This window comes from Rhipicephalus microplus, chromosome 7, assembly GCF_043290135.1.
Source record: "Rhipicephalus microplus isolate Deutch F79 chromosome 7, USDA_Rmic, whole genome shotgun sequence".
NCBI classification, from domain to species: domain Eukaryota; kingdom Metazoa; phylum Arthropoda; class Arachnida; order Ixodida; family Ixodidae; genus Rhipicephalus; species Rhipicephalus microplus.
Genome location: NC_134706.1, coordinates 137159071 through 137174236, shown reverse-complemented (window position 1 = coordinate 137174236; position 15166 = coordinate 137159071).

Here is a 15166-nt window from a genome sequence, read left to right as displayed (position 1 = left end):
AGCAAAAAAGTTTAGTGTGTACGAGTTCGAGTGAGCCGCAAATGCCAAATATGTTTAGGTGAGTCTGAGTGAGCTAGCTACCCATTTTTCTAACCCAGGGTCTTAACTTTTCAACTTCACCATTACTTTAAAGTTTATGTTGACTAACGTTTAGAGAGGCGTCTACTTACACTAACGTCAACGCTCTCCATCTTATGCTAGCTAAATATTTATAGGTGAGAGCAGTCAATTTTTTATGGATAGAAGGGGAGAGCGCATTGAACTCTCCCCTTCAACTTTCTCACGGACAGTTCCTGATAAATACATTACATGCAGGTCACGTCTTTCATAAAAAAATTTTGACTGAATCGCAACCTCTGATAAATAGCACATGAAGATACGAAATAAAAACGGTCCACGTCGAGCCGTGACTGTTTGAGAGATCGGCATCAGAGATCGTGGGCCCCGTGATTTAAAAATGAATTGGTACGCTGACGCTCTCATGCGTCAGCTTAAGATCACCTGGATTGAGGTTGGGCCATGAGTCTGAGTCTGATCAAATCTGGATGAGGGAATATTTTGATAATTTTGAGCACGAGTGAATCCAATCCACAAACGTTTTATTTGTTAGGAGGCCGATGAAGCATGATGGAAAATTATGTTGGCCAATCTGGAGGAGTAGAATGACGCGACACTGTGATATTACGAAATTTTATATAAAGAATCTGGGCGTACTTATCCACCACTTACACTAACGCCCCAAAATCGACAGATCTGAAGCGGTAAATCAAAGGCAACAACATTACCCGAAGCTTCCCTGATCCCACTCATTTTAAGAGGATATACCTAGATGTCAATGCAGCTGATACTTGAAAATTGTGCCACTGGACTCAAGCATCACTTAGACAAATTTCAGGGCATGTGCAATTTGAGTAGACGAAAATGAAGTCACCGCAGATGAGGCTTCGGTGCGGTGGATGGCTGTGCTGCGCATCTCCAACTTCCAGGAACAACTTTGGGCCATCCAGCAAGCCCGCGAGGGGGCGAAGAGAAAGCGCCTTCGGTCCTCCACGGGAGTGGTCTAGGTCTATGGGCCACGAATTTTCCGCAGTTTTTAATAAAGCTGTTACTACCACGCCCGAGTCCGAGTGAGCGCTAAGCGCAATATGTATCTTTTTAGTCAGCATGAGCGAGCTGCCTGCTTACTTCCGACAATAGCTGATTGGTACATACATTGATTGGTTTTCTTTAGAATGTTGAATAAAATATATTCGAACGTGCTATGGTTAGTGCGGTAAACAAAAGTGTGCGACATGAGATAAAATACGTCCGCGAGAAGGGCTCGTGCCGGCATCTTTTCTGCTACACCAAAGAGCGCCGTCATAAAAAGGGTTTCAAAATGTCCTAAACGCACGTTACTGCCGTCTAAATTTTTAAATACGATTGTTGATTAATTTTCACGTTTTGGGCTGGGACAAGAAAACGAGAAAGAAGAAGAGCGCGAGCGAGGGACGCGGGGATGCTCAAGTGACAGCAGAACGCTTCCGAACGCAGTTAAATAAACAAGTTTTTTTTGTCTTATACCTTAAAGACGGAGTTGAGTCTGATCGCAGTGTCTGGAACGCCATCGTCTCAACATTGGTGCCGAAGAACCGGGATTGAAAACCAGGACCCTACGGACGGCTACCAGTCAACTGCAGCGGCATGGAGCGACTGAAGTCGAAGCGGACGTCGCGGTGAGCACAGAACACGAGGATTATAAACGAGGCAAGTGAGCTCCTCGCTAACAACTCTGCCTCCTATGACCAGCTCAACTCCATATATGAGAGGCTGAAGGGTAAAAACGAAGAGCTTAAAAACCTGAACAACGAGATTGAGCCACATATACCTGACGAAGAGTTCGAGGTCGAGTATAACGCTGTCTTACAATACGAGGACGTTGCTACGCGCATTCTCGCTGAGATTCTTAGCAACAAAGATCGCATGCTAAGGACATCGACCGGAACTCAAGAAACAGTTGCCCAGACAGTCGTAGCACCATCAGACGGAACTGGAGTTAAATTGCCTAAAGTGACAATTGCTCCTTTTTTTGGAGACCTATGCAAGTGGACTGAATTTTGGGAACAATTTTACCAAATTGTTCATAGTAACAATCGCATCAATGCCACAGAGAAGTTTCATTACCTGCGACTGTATCTTAAAGGAAACGCTGCATCAGTAATTGCGGGCCTTCCGACGACAGAAAGTTGCTACAGTGACGCCATCAAAATGCTACAGAAGCGATTTGGGGACAAGACGCACCTGGAGCAAGAATATTTTGCCAAGCTACGGATGTTAAGCCCTGTCCGTTCATCGACTGACACCAAAGCGCTACGCAGCTTGTACGACCAAGTTCTCGTGAATATCCGAGGCTTAGAGACTTTGGGTGTGCACAAGTCGTCATTTTCGTCAATGCTCTGCGACATCCTACTGCGTGCTCTTCCACGGGTTATAGTCATGCAGTATCATCGATCATGTGCCGTCCAGTTGGCATATGAATCGAGAGCTGAAGCTACACCCGTGGGACTGGACCGTGTGCTCAACTTCCTGTGTATCGAGCTGGAAAGCCTGGAGAAGAGTGATTTTAAGGATGCCAAAGGACGAGAACATGGTACACTCCCCGTGGCCAGTCAGTCAACGTACTCTCGGCGTGGGAAACCGACATCATCTGTGTTTCACAGCAACTCGGTACTAGAAAAAAAGACAACTGCGTATTCTGCTCGTCCAGCCATCACGGATCGGAAGCCTGCACAGCTGACTTGTCACTGACGCAGAAGAAGGAACTGCTTTTCAACGACAAAAGGTGTTTCCGCTGTACCACCAAAGGACATCGGGCACGGGACTGCAAATAGAGGATTTCCTGCTCCAGATGCCAAGCTCGACATGCTACAAGCATGTGTGATCCCGATAGGTGTTCGCGAAAGTCAGACTATGCTAACAAGAAGTTTGAAAAAACTACCACTGTCTGTGCATCACTTGGAAGAAGACCCGTCAAGGAAGACTCTACCACTTCCGTTTTTTCAGACTTTCAGAGCATGCGCCATGAATGATGACACCTGCCGCTGCATACGAGGCGTTTTTGATGGTGGCAGTGAAACTGAATATCTCTCCAAGCACCTCAAGCTGAAAAGCGTGGAAGCCACTCGAATACCCTTCAATACTTTCGCAAATACATCGGACCAAGAGGCTAAGAGGCGTCGCATAGTAGAACTACGACTGCGAAGCCAGTTTTCCGACGCGGAAATGGTCTTAACTGCAATACAGATCCCAAGCATCTGCCAAGACATCGCTGAGACTGCAATGAACGTAGCCTTCGTTGCGTCTTTCAAGAAGCTGGGAAACGATGTTGCCGATGAGCTCCAACATCCATCTATCATCACCAAGAGTGGCATCAGCGTACTTATCGTGTCCGATCAAATGTGGAAAGTGTTGACTGGCGAAGTTTCACGGTGCGAAGGCAACGAATCATTGATCGCACTGAACTCCAAGCTTGGATGGACCTTCCAGGGAAGCACATCGCACTTGGTGTCCCGCCCAAATACTTCACAAATGATGGTGTGCGTGCTAAAAGCCCAAGCTACTGATTCCGACGAGATTTTGCGATCCTTTTGGGAACTTGAAAACATAGGAGTTACGGACACGATAAACAAGCCACCTGAAATGAGCAACACCATGAGGCATTTTGAGCAAACGATTAGCTTTATTAACGGAAGATATGAAGTGACCCTCCCTTGGAAGGATAATTTTGAGCTTGCAAGCAACAGGCAAGTAACCGTTTATCGAGTGGACAAGCTTGTCAACAGTCTCAACTCCAGAAAAGGACTGCTCGAAACGTATGACCGTACCATAAGGGAGTACTTGAGGGCAGGACACGCCGAAGTAGTTAGTGACGTACCTGCAGAGCTGACAAAATTATATTACATGCCGCACAAGGAAGTTATGCGTAAACAAGCACTGACAACGAAAATGAGAGTGGTGTTTGACGCTTCGTCACATGCCAAAGGACGCAAGTCACTTAATGACTGCCTTCAAAAGGGTGACAACTTATACCAAGACGTCGTGCAAATTCTGCTATGCTTCAGAACGCACCCGGTGGCAGTTATCGCGGACATAGAAAAGGCATTCTTTCAAATTGCGATTCGGGAGGACGACAGAGACGCTTTCCGCTTTCTCGGGTTTGCAGAAGGAGATTTATCCATGGGCAAGCTGCAATAGTGGAAGATGACACGAGTGCCTTTTGGAGCTACATGTAGCCCATTTTCGCTCACAGGTACTATTCTCTACCACGTGAAAAGAGCACCGGCTGTCATGACACAAACAGCGCAAACTCTTGCCAAGTCGTTTTACGTGGATGACTTAGTCACTGGTGCCGACACAGAAGAGGAAGCCGCTAAACTATGCCGAGAAGCGCGCACAATATTGAAATCGGCCGGCATGACATTGCGAAAATGAACAACAAATTCAGCAAATTTGATGCGCACGCTTGAAAATCAAGTGGAATCTACTAGTAATGAGATGGTCGTTCTTCAAGAAACATCGGTCAAGGTCCTGGGTTTGGTTTGGAATTCTGCAAAGGATGAATTCAACTTTTCAGTTGAAAATCTACTCCGGTTTTTGAAAGCACAGACAGGTACGAAACGATTTGTCTTGCAGTCAGCATCAAGAATATTTGACCCGTTGGGATTTGTAGGACCATATACTATTGCCATACGAATATTGTTTCAGAGACTCTGGATACGAGGAATTGGCTGCGATGAAGTCCTACCCAATGATCTGCAAAAAGAATGGAATGATTGGGTCATCCAGCTGCCGCAACTGCAAGACGTCGTCGTTCCTCGCTATCTGGGCGGCGGAGCAAGGAAGACCAATGTGCTTCAAGTACATGTTTTCTGCGATGCCAGTCCAGCGGCATACGGAACCGCGATATACGTCGCATCAAGTCCTGAGGAGCCGATACTGTTGATTGCGAAGTCCCATGTAGCACCCTTAAGGAGACAACGCTGCCGCGATTGGAGCTGCTGGCGGCCTTAATCGGCTCAACCATGTTGGCATACGTGAAAAGGGCTTTGAGGAATGTTCAAGTTGACTACACGATGTGGACAGATTCCGCCATTGTGTTGTCATGGATAAAAGGTGACGTCAAAAAATGGAAAAAGTTAATAGCCAACAGAGTCAATGAAATTAGGTGCACTACAGATCCATAAAAGTGGAGATACTGTCCTGGAACGGACAACCCGGCTGACCTACTCACACGTGGCGCGATGCTTGAAAGACTGCTGTGCAGCTCAAAATTGTGGCATGGTCCCGAGTGGCTAACTAAACCGATGTTTGAATGGCCCCTACAGTTCTGTGAACTAGACATAGCGGAAGCCACCCAAGGTGAAGTTACAACAGTCCACGTCGCACTAATGACACGCTTCTCAGTTCCGATAATTGACATTCAACGGTACAGCAGGCTTCAACATCTACTCAGAGTCACTGCGTGGATTTTCAGATTTACTGACCGATGCAGAAAATGTAATCATACAGGACATCTCGTGGCAACAGAAATCCTCAACGCTGAACAGTATTGGATAAGAAGTACACAAGAGAAAGGCTTTCTTGAAGAACTCACCTCTTTGACCAACGGCCAATCAGTCGAGTCTACATCTCGAATTGCTGAACTACGCCCTTACATTGACAAAGGCGGAGTTCTTCGGGTTGGAGGCCGTTTATCCCTCATGCATTCCACACAAGATGTCAAGCACCCAATCATAATGCCGTCAAGTCACCACTTTTGGACACTTTTGGCAAACAGAGCCCATCTTCAAGTCTTACATGGAGGAGTTAGAGATACACTTACGCAGCTTCGGGAACGCTACTGGATTTGTCGAGCTCGCACTTTGGTAAAAAGAGTGCTGCATGGCTGCAATATATGCAAGCGTTTCAGTGCGGGCCCAGGAACTGCTGAGACTGCTCCGTTAACAAGTCATCGAGTGACACCAACGAACCCATTCGAAGTTGTAGGAGTCGACTTCGCGGGCCCTCTGTATGCACGCACGGAGAAAGGGGATACGAAGTGCTACGTTGCACTTTTTACGTGCGCCGTATCTAGAGCTGTGCATCTCGAGCTTGTCTCGGAAATGACATCCGAGGCTTTCCTGCTGTGCCTACGACGATTTGCAGCTCTGAGAGGATTACCTAGTGTGATCTATTCTGACAACGCACGAAGCTTTCACAAGACATCGGCAGACTAAAGCGGCTTAACCGAATGTTCTCTGAAGAGGACGTCGCTGGTCACCTCAGCACCAACGGCATTTGTTCTGGCAATCAATGAATGGAATTCTTTACCTAGTAGCCTAGTGGACCAAACAGACACCTCCTCTTTTCAAACCGCACTCCTCGCTTTTCTAGCTATTCAAAATACACTGTAACTTGTCTTCATCATGCTCATCTTTTTTAGGCTGCAAATTTGTGTTCCTGCCTTTCAAATACCAGATTTTCTGTCACTTTTACACTTTTTTTATATGTTTCACGCTGTACTTTGCAATTGTGTACCTTTGCTGCCTTTATGTTATTGTAATGTCACTTTTGTTGTGTTGATTCTTTCTTTTTACAATATTGTACGTTGTGTCGGCTTTCAACCCATTCCCCCCCTATGTAATGCCCATTTGGGCCCTTAGGGTACCTAAATAAATAAATAAATAAATAAATAAATAAATAAATAAATAAATAAATAAATAAATAAATAAATAGATAAATAAATAATTAAATAAATAAATAAATAAAATTTCGTGGAAGTTTATAACACCAAATGCTCCTTGGTGGGGTGGATGGTGGGAGCGCCTTGTACGATCAGTGAAGCTTCCGCTGCGAAAAATTATCGGTAAAGCTCGTCTTAACTACGAAGAAATATCGACAGTGCTGGCGGAGGTCGAAGCAGTCGTAAACTCTAGGCCTCTGACTTTCATCGAGACAGATGCAGGAGAACCTTGCACTTTGACGCCTTGGACGAAGATTGACTTCCATACTGTATGCGACCGCTGACGAAGTCAACAGTAATTCCAAACGATCAGACGCCATACGCAGACACAACTACAGGAAGCTGCTGGCTGAAAGTTTTTGGAAGAGTTGGCAAAAATAATACCTGTTGCAATTACGATCTCCACACTTTGCCGACGCGAAATCAAATGCAGCATTGAAGCAAAGGGACATCGTTCTCGTGCATGCGGACAACACGCCACGCCAGCTATGGAAGCTTGCAAGGGTCACGGAAGTGTACCGCAGTGCAGACGGTCTCATTCGTTCTTGCAAGATCAAGTTGCAAGGCGGTCGCCTTGCGATCAGACGGATACAAAGACTGTACCCACTTGAACTATGTGTTTAACTTTGCGCGGCCGGGAATGTTGATTAATTTTCACGTTCTGGGCTGGAAGAAGAAAACGAGAAAGAAAAAGAGCGCGAGCGAAGAACGCGGGGATGCTCAAGTGGCAGCAGAGCGCTTCCGAACGCAGTTAAATAAACAAGTTTTTTTGCCCTATACCTTTAGACGGAGTTGAGTCTGATCGCAGTGTCTGGAACGCCATCGTCTAAACACGATGTCTCAACCGCAATAAATGTCGACAGTTACTATAAACTTATATTGCTTCAGCACAGCTACCATAAAAGAAATAAAGTGGCGTCAGATATGCGAACCAAAACCCCAGTTCCGAAAAAATCCATTCTGTATTTAGAAACTGTCACCACAGTAGGATATTTTTTAATGATCGATTCCCTTTATTCAGTACAATACCGTGCAAGTAAAAAGTGTATATAATACAGAAGGAGGTCCAAAAGTAAAAACTGTCAGGGGGACCTCCTGTGAATTCATGTATAAAATATAGAACAAAGATTGGCAACTAAGGAAAAAAGAGCAAGCAAATAACACAAGATGAACGTAATGAAAATTATTATTATTTAAATAAATGCTAGTTCAAAATATTTTCATGTAAGTGATAAAACAGGAGATAACTAATTGGATTAAATGACTATAACATAACACATACATAACACTAACTAATACAGTGTCACTTCAGAAACTATACACGCACACTAAATGCATATAACCGTATGTAAACACACACATATATATATGCACATACATATATATTCAGGTGTCGCATGTTGTTAGTAAGAACTGTTTTAGATGCCACCAGAAACAATGTAATGGGGGGCTTGATTTAATAATTGATGGTAGTGAGTTCCAGAAAGAAATTGCAGAAAACAAGGCTGCCATTTTGCCGTAGTTAGTGCTTACTTTTAGAAGCAGAGGGCTACTATTTTCAGAAAACCGTGTGTTATTAGAATTGTGGAGATGTGTGAGGGGAAGTATGTCAATGCGAATGTCACCGACTCTACTTCTGAATGATAAAATTCAAAGTTTGAGTTGAAAGGTGGAAATTAACGGTAGAATTTTGAGAGTGCTAAAGAGGGGTGCTGCTGGTGCTGTGTAGGAAGTATGTGTGATAATTCGGACTGCTCTTTTCTGAAGGTGAATGAGAGATGTTAGGTGTGGGGCGTAGGTATTGGCCCAGGATGAAATGCAGTAGGTTAGGTGACTGTTAATGAAAGCATAATAAAGGGATTTTAAAATGCGTTGCTGAAAACAATGTCTTGTGCGATTGAGTATGCGGATGCCAAAAGCAGTCTGCTTGACGACAGAATTCACGTGAATTTTATATTTGAGCTGAGGGTCTAATGTGACACCTAGAAAGTAGTGAACTTTGATGGGGTGATGACACAGTTACCAATGTATATTTCGGGTGAAATCGTAATGCTTTTTTGGGACGAGTGAAACAACGTAAAAGTTGTTTTAACAGGGTTGATTTTCAATAAGTTATTTTGGCACCTTGAAACAAGTTTCCGACATCAGTGTTTAATTTTGCTAGTAGATTGTTAAGATCTTTGTCACTAGAAAATATCGTGGTATCGTCAGCAAAAAGGATGCAGTCAGGTGAGTTAAGTGATGATGGTAAGTCATTAATGTAGATAAGAGACATTACAGGTCCCAGAATTGAGCCTTGTGGGACTTCCAGGTTAGTTATTATTGGTGAGGATGAAACACCGCCATAATTGACAACCTGGGTTCTGTTAGCCAGGTAGCTTTGTAAGAGGGCTAAAGTAGGCCCACAGCATTCCAAGGAATTAAGTTTAGCATACAAAATAGAGTGGTTTATAGTGTCGAAGGCTTTAGTTAAATCTAAAAATAACGCCCCTGTCCAGAGTCGCTTATCGATTGACTGTTTTATGCTATTCGTTAGCTTAATCCGTGCTAATTTGGTAGAAAACTGAGCACGAAAACCAAACTGCTTATGTGACAAAAGGTTAAATGTTGTTAGGTAGTCTAATAGGCGATCGACAATGGGCTTCTCAATTACCTAATGAAGAATGGGAGGATTGTAATAGGACGATAATTAGAAAAACTTTTAGGTCTACCTTTTAAAATACAGGTATTACTTTTCCTTGTTTCAAGATTGTAGGAAAAATGCCTGAACGAAATGTGGTGTTAATAAGCTCTGAGAGCACAGAAGATAACTCACGAGCAACAAGTTTGATTTTAGCTGGATAAATTGAATCAAGGCTACATCCTGCCGTCTTCAAACTTGTTATAGTGCAAAGAACCTCAGCAGGTGACGTGGGTTTTAAGAAAAAAAAGTGAGGCAAGCGAGACAACGAAAGCAAGTTAGTGACAGTCGATACTGAGTTGCTGAAAAATGATTCATTAAAAGAATTGGAGATAGTGACAGGGCAAGTTAGAACGCTGGTGCCATCCAAAACTTTGGTCTCAAGTGCATCTGGTTGATCAAGATGTAAGAATTCCTTAATTACGTTCCAGTTTTTCCTACTGTCATTCCCATTTTCGAGCACTTTATTTTGGTAGTAGGTTCAATTGGCTTTTTTGAGTAGGACAGTAAGAGTTTGTGAATAGAGTTTGAAGCGGGTCTTGAGGGACCGGTTGAATGGCTGAAGTTTTACTTTTTTGTAAAGGTTATCTTTTTTGTTTAGGCTATGCAGCAGTTCTCTAGTAATCCACTACAAGTAGACCACGCAGCAGCTGGTAGGAAGGTATCCAACGGCAATGTTGGTTCGCGTTCAAACAGAAGGTAAGATGGCGAGTACCCAGCAGTGTCATGCCGCGAGGAATTGTACGCGAACGTTACGTAGGGTAATGCAAGGTCCAAATCACGATCGTCGGCCGAGACGTATTTTGATAGTATGTCTGTCAGGGTGCGGTTTAAACGTTCTGTAAGCCCGTCTGTCTGGCAATGGCACGATGTCGTGAGCTTATGTTGTGTTGAGCAGAAACGCAGGATATCGTCAACCACTTTCGAAAGGAACGTACGGCCTCAGTCTGTCAGCAGTTGACGAGGGGCTCCATGCACTAAAACGAGACCGCGTAGTAAAAAAACAGCGACGTCTGTAGCACAGCTTGTTGGCATGGCTCGCGTAACTGCATAGCGGGTCGCGTAATCTGTAGCAACCACGACCCACTTGTTTCCAGAGGTGGATGTTGGGAGGGGACCAAGAAGCCTTCCAAACTAACACGGAAGAATGGCTCCGATGGGATGTCAATGGGCTGAGGATACCCGGAAGGGAGTCCCGACTGCTTTTGGCGACGCTGGCAAATTTCGCAAGCGTTGACATAACGACGTACAGAGCGTGAAAGGCCAGACCAGTAGAAGCGGCGGCGCACACGGTCATATGTGCAAAAGACACCAAGGTGACCCGCGGTTGGCGCGTCATAGAGCTCGCATAGGACTGAAAAGCGCAGGTGCTTTGGTATGACCAGAAGTAGGTCATGACGGTTGGGCGATAAATTACGCCGATATAAGGTGTGGTCCTTTAAGGTAAACTTATGAACAGAAGCGTCTTCGGTGAAGATTCGAGCTGTTGTATTAGGTGGCTGATGTCCGGATCGCGACGCTGATCGTCCGCAGGATGAAGCAGCTGGGAGTTGGAAAGGACGCAACCCACAGAATCAGTGCTCGTAGTATCGCAGTCGACCACAGGGTAGCGTGACAGACAATTCACAACTTTATGCTGTTTTCCTGATTTATACACTTCGGCGTAAGAATACTCTTGGAGGCGGAGTGCCCAGCGGTCGAGACGACCTGTAAGATCTTTGAGGGAGGCAAGCCAGAAAAGAGCGTGGTGGTCGGTGAGAACTATAAATGGTCGGTCATATAAATAAGGGCGAAATTTCGCGACTACCCACACTAGCACTAGGCATTCGCGCGCTGTGATAGAATAATTACGCTCCAAGGGGGACAGGAGCCTGCTGGCATAAGCAATCACGTGACGGCCACTGCATTTTGGCAGTGGTGGTCACGGCTGCTGGAAGTCCATTCCACTAAACAGCATCCTTCGTTCACGCAGGTGTTTCACTTGCGCCGATTGTTACGGTTACCTGCTATCGACAATCATGGCTATCGAGTATTTCCTCTGAATCCTCAACACGTCTGCTCGAAATAACCAGTGAATCAACGTTACCACCTTCTCAAGACAATCAACTGGAAATAGCTCTGCGCCATCGCAGACCACCAAGACATTTACCGAAGACCCTACATATGCCTGACACCAATTGGCTCTGATCGCATTTTGGCAGTGGCGGTCACGGCGGCTGGAAGTCCATTCCACTAAACAGCATTCTTCGTTTACGCAGGTTGCCGGAGCACTGTTTTGTATTATCAGTTTGCTTTTTTTTGTTGCCTTGGTCGCTGCTGCCAATAGTTCAACTGTTTTTTTGCATGATGCCCTCTAATGCAGAATTGGCGCGTGAAGTGCAATAGCTTCGCACTGAGATTTCGCAGCTTCGTGAAAGTGTGCCAGTCATGAATGCTTTCTACGAGGAAATAAAAAGGAAACAAGAGTCTGTCACCACTGAAAACAAGTCCCAACGGAAACTTAATGATCAGCTGACTGCTAAAATAACCGACATGGAACAGCGTTCACGAATAGACAACATCGAGATGCAGGGTGTGCCCTCTAAGAAAGGTGAAGACTGCACCACTATTTTTCAAAAAATGGGCGATGTAATCGGATGTCCTGTATGTCCCGCTGGTATTGATGCAATTCACCGTGTGCATGCGAAAAAGGACACAAACATAATGGATAGATTCTGTTCCCGGAACAAGAAAAATGAATTTCTGGGTAAAGCACGCAAGGCTCGCCTAACAACCCAGACACTCGGCTTTTCTCAGTCAGAAAGTGCAAGCATATACATAAGTGACCATCTGACGCCTAAGAACAAGACTGTTCGCACAAGCGCTCTCCATGAAAAGGGAAAAACACTGGAAATTTTTATGGGTTGACAACGGTCGTATCAAGGCATGAAAAACCGAGGATAGCAGAGTCCACATTATCGCCAACATTCAGCACCCGTCTGTTATTACGGAATAGTCACTAGTCGTCCACCGAACGGCGCTTATCAAACAAACATGGCATTGAACGATTATGTTTCACTAGATAAATTAAGCGCATTATTCTCGATGTGTAAAAATAGCACTAATTTCATTCATTTTAATGCACAATCGGCACGTAATAAGGTAGATCAAATAAGCGCTTTCTTGACAACTCTCTGTTCTGAACCTGAATATCATATGACAACTGAGACAAGGTACCGAAATGAAACGGAAGTTTTTATGATACCTGGCTGTGCAACTTATTTCTTGAAGCGTGCCAGAAAAATGGGTGATAGGGTGTTGTTGATGGCTAAGAATTCCATAAAATGTTATTCGATACAAGAATTTTCCCGCATCACTGATGATTATTAGGTTCTGACTGTACAAAGTGACCATTACAATATTGGTGTTTGATATCGCCCTCCTAGTGGCAATAAGATAAATTTCCTAGAATTCTTAGATTCAAATTTAGGTTGGGCTGGTGGCATTGGTTGTAAGCTAGTCCTTGCAGGTGATTTAAATATCGACCTTACTAAATCATCACAGTCGCAGTTTAAGCTGTGTCACATAATTTAATCCAATGGCTTTGCTAACGTTATCGCCACACCGACTCACATTGAACAAAATAACGCTACATTACTCGACGCGTTCATTACTAACATAGAAGCTACAAACTCTTTATTTGGTGGACTGAGTGCACCCATTAGTGACCATATTCCCATATTTCTTGTTACAAACGAAACAGCATGTCATTCTCAGTCACAACAAAAAAATCAATAGTTCTTCAAAATATTATTGAGCACACATTATCTGCATTTCGCAGACAGATATCGTTGACTGATTGGTCAAACGTTATTTGTGAGCAGGAACCTGATCGTGCCTACAACTGTTTCCACAAAAACTAACAAAAATTTATAAGCAATGCTTTCCGTACAAATAAAGAAGGTCTGCGCGCAGAGCTAAGAAACCTTGGGTTACTAAATCTTGCATCATGAATATGAAACGTAAAAATAAACTATTCAAACGCTTTTTGAAAAATAAGAATGAAGAGACGCTAAAACGTTTCAAAGACCAAAGAAACGAAGCTAACAGTATGCTGAGCCACGAAAAGCGAAAGTCCCTAAACAGCACCTTCAACAATGAAGTAATGAACAAATCAGAGCTAGCTTGGTCAAGACTGAATCAGTTCCTTAGCTGTAAAGGTAACAACTTTCCGCCCACTGAGCTTGTGTTGAACGATGGCACTATTCGCGATGCTTATTAAGCTAACGTGTTCAATGACTACTTTGTGTCCTTAACAAAAAAAGCGCACAAGCCAGATTGTACTACATATTTATCAGACAGTACTCCTGAGAGCGCGTTTTGGCGCTGACAGTAGCCAGCGAAATTGCCCACGTTTTCTCGTCTGTAAAGAACAGTACAAGTTGTGACGTATATGATATTCAGATTAGACCTATTAAACACGTGCTAGACCTCATTGCTGAATTGTTAGAACATATGTTCAACCTGGTACTTTCAACTGGAATCTTTCCACAGAACATGCAAGTGGCTAAAGTGATCGTGTTGTACAAGTCAGGGGATAAGCACTCGCTTAACAACTACCGGACTCTATTTATACTGCCAGTAATATCAAAAGGTTTAGAAAAACTGATTCACAAACGTATGATTTCCTTTTTATATAAACACCATATCATCATTTCATCCCAATTTGGATTCATGTTGGCCGCACAACTGAGTATGCTCTCCTAGCACAGAAGGAATTCATATTAGATGCTTTTTAATGTCAACTTCACCCACTAGGTATCTTTATAGATTACTCAGAGGCGTTCGATAATATAAATAATGTTACTCGTTTACAGAAATACAATCACTACGGCTTCCGAGGTGTCTTTCTGAAATTGATTGAATCTTACCTAAATTATCGTCAGCAGATGGCGGTCATCAACGGTCACACCTCCAACTTAAAAGCAATTTCAGCAGGTGTGCCCCAAGGCAGTATCCTGGGACCCGTTTTATTCTCCGTATATATAAATGATATCGTAAACATTGACGCATCTGTAAAGTATGTTATATACGAAGATGTCACAACCTTACTTCTCACTGCTCAACACTATAAAGACTTAATCAATGACGCAAACGAGGTATTATTAACGCTAGTGTCCTCGACATGCAATAATTCTTTAAAATTAAACTCTTCAAAAGCGAGAGCTGTTCCCTTTGGGCATAGAAATAAATCATCATCTTTGCATGCCCCTTTAATGCTCGGCACCTCAAAACTTCAGATAGTACCAAGTGTTAAATGTCTAGGTGTAATCTTTGATGAGCATATGTTATGGAATTCCCACATTGAAAAGCCGTCTTCAAGTTAATCCAGAATGAATATAATCTTGTCTAGGGTACGTTTCCTGCTTCCTAAAAAAGTTAAACTTCTCGTCTACAAATCGTTATTCTTATCACACATAAATTATTGTCATCTGGTTTGGGGCACAACAACATTAACGAACATTCACAAATTGCATGTCATACTGAAAAGGGCAGTTCGCGCCATTGCAGATGTTCCGTATGAAAGTCACACGTCATCGCTTTTTTAAAAAAAGAACTTATTAACCCTACCAGATTACTATCAAACAAATCTTATGAAACACTATTACGCAGGACTGAAAAGTGATAACATTCTGGGCACACTTGCTCGTATAAACCGGCGCACCCTTTTTCTAACACTCGTCATG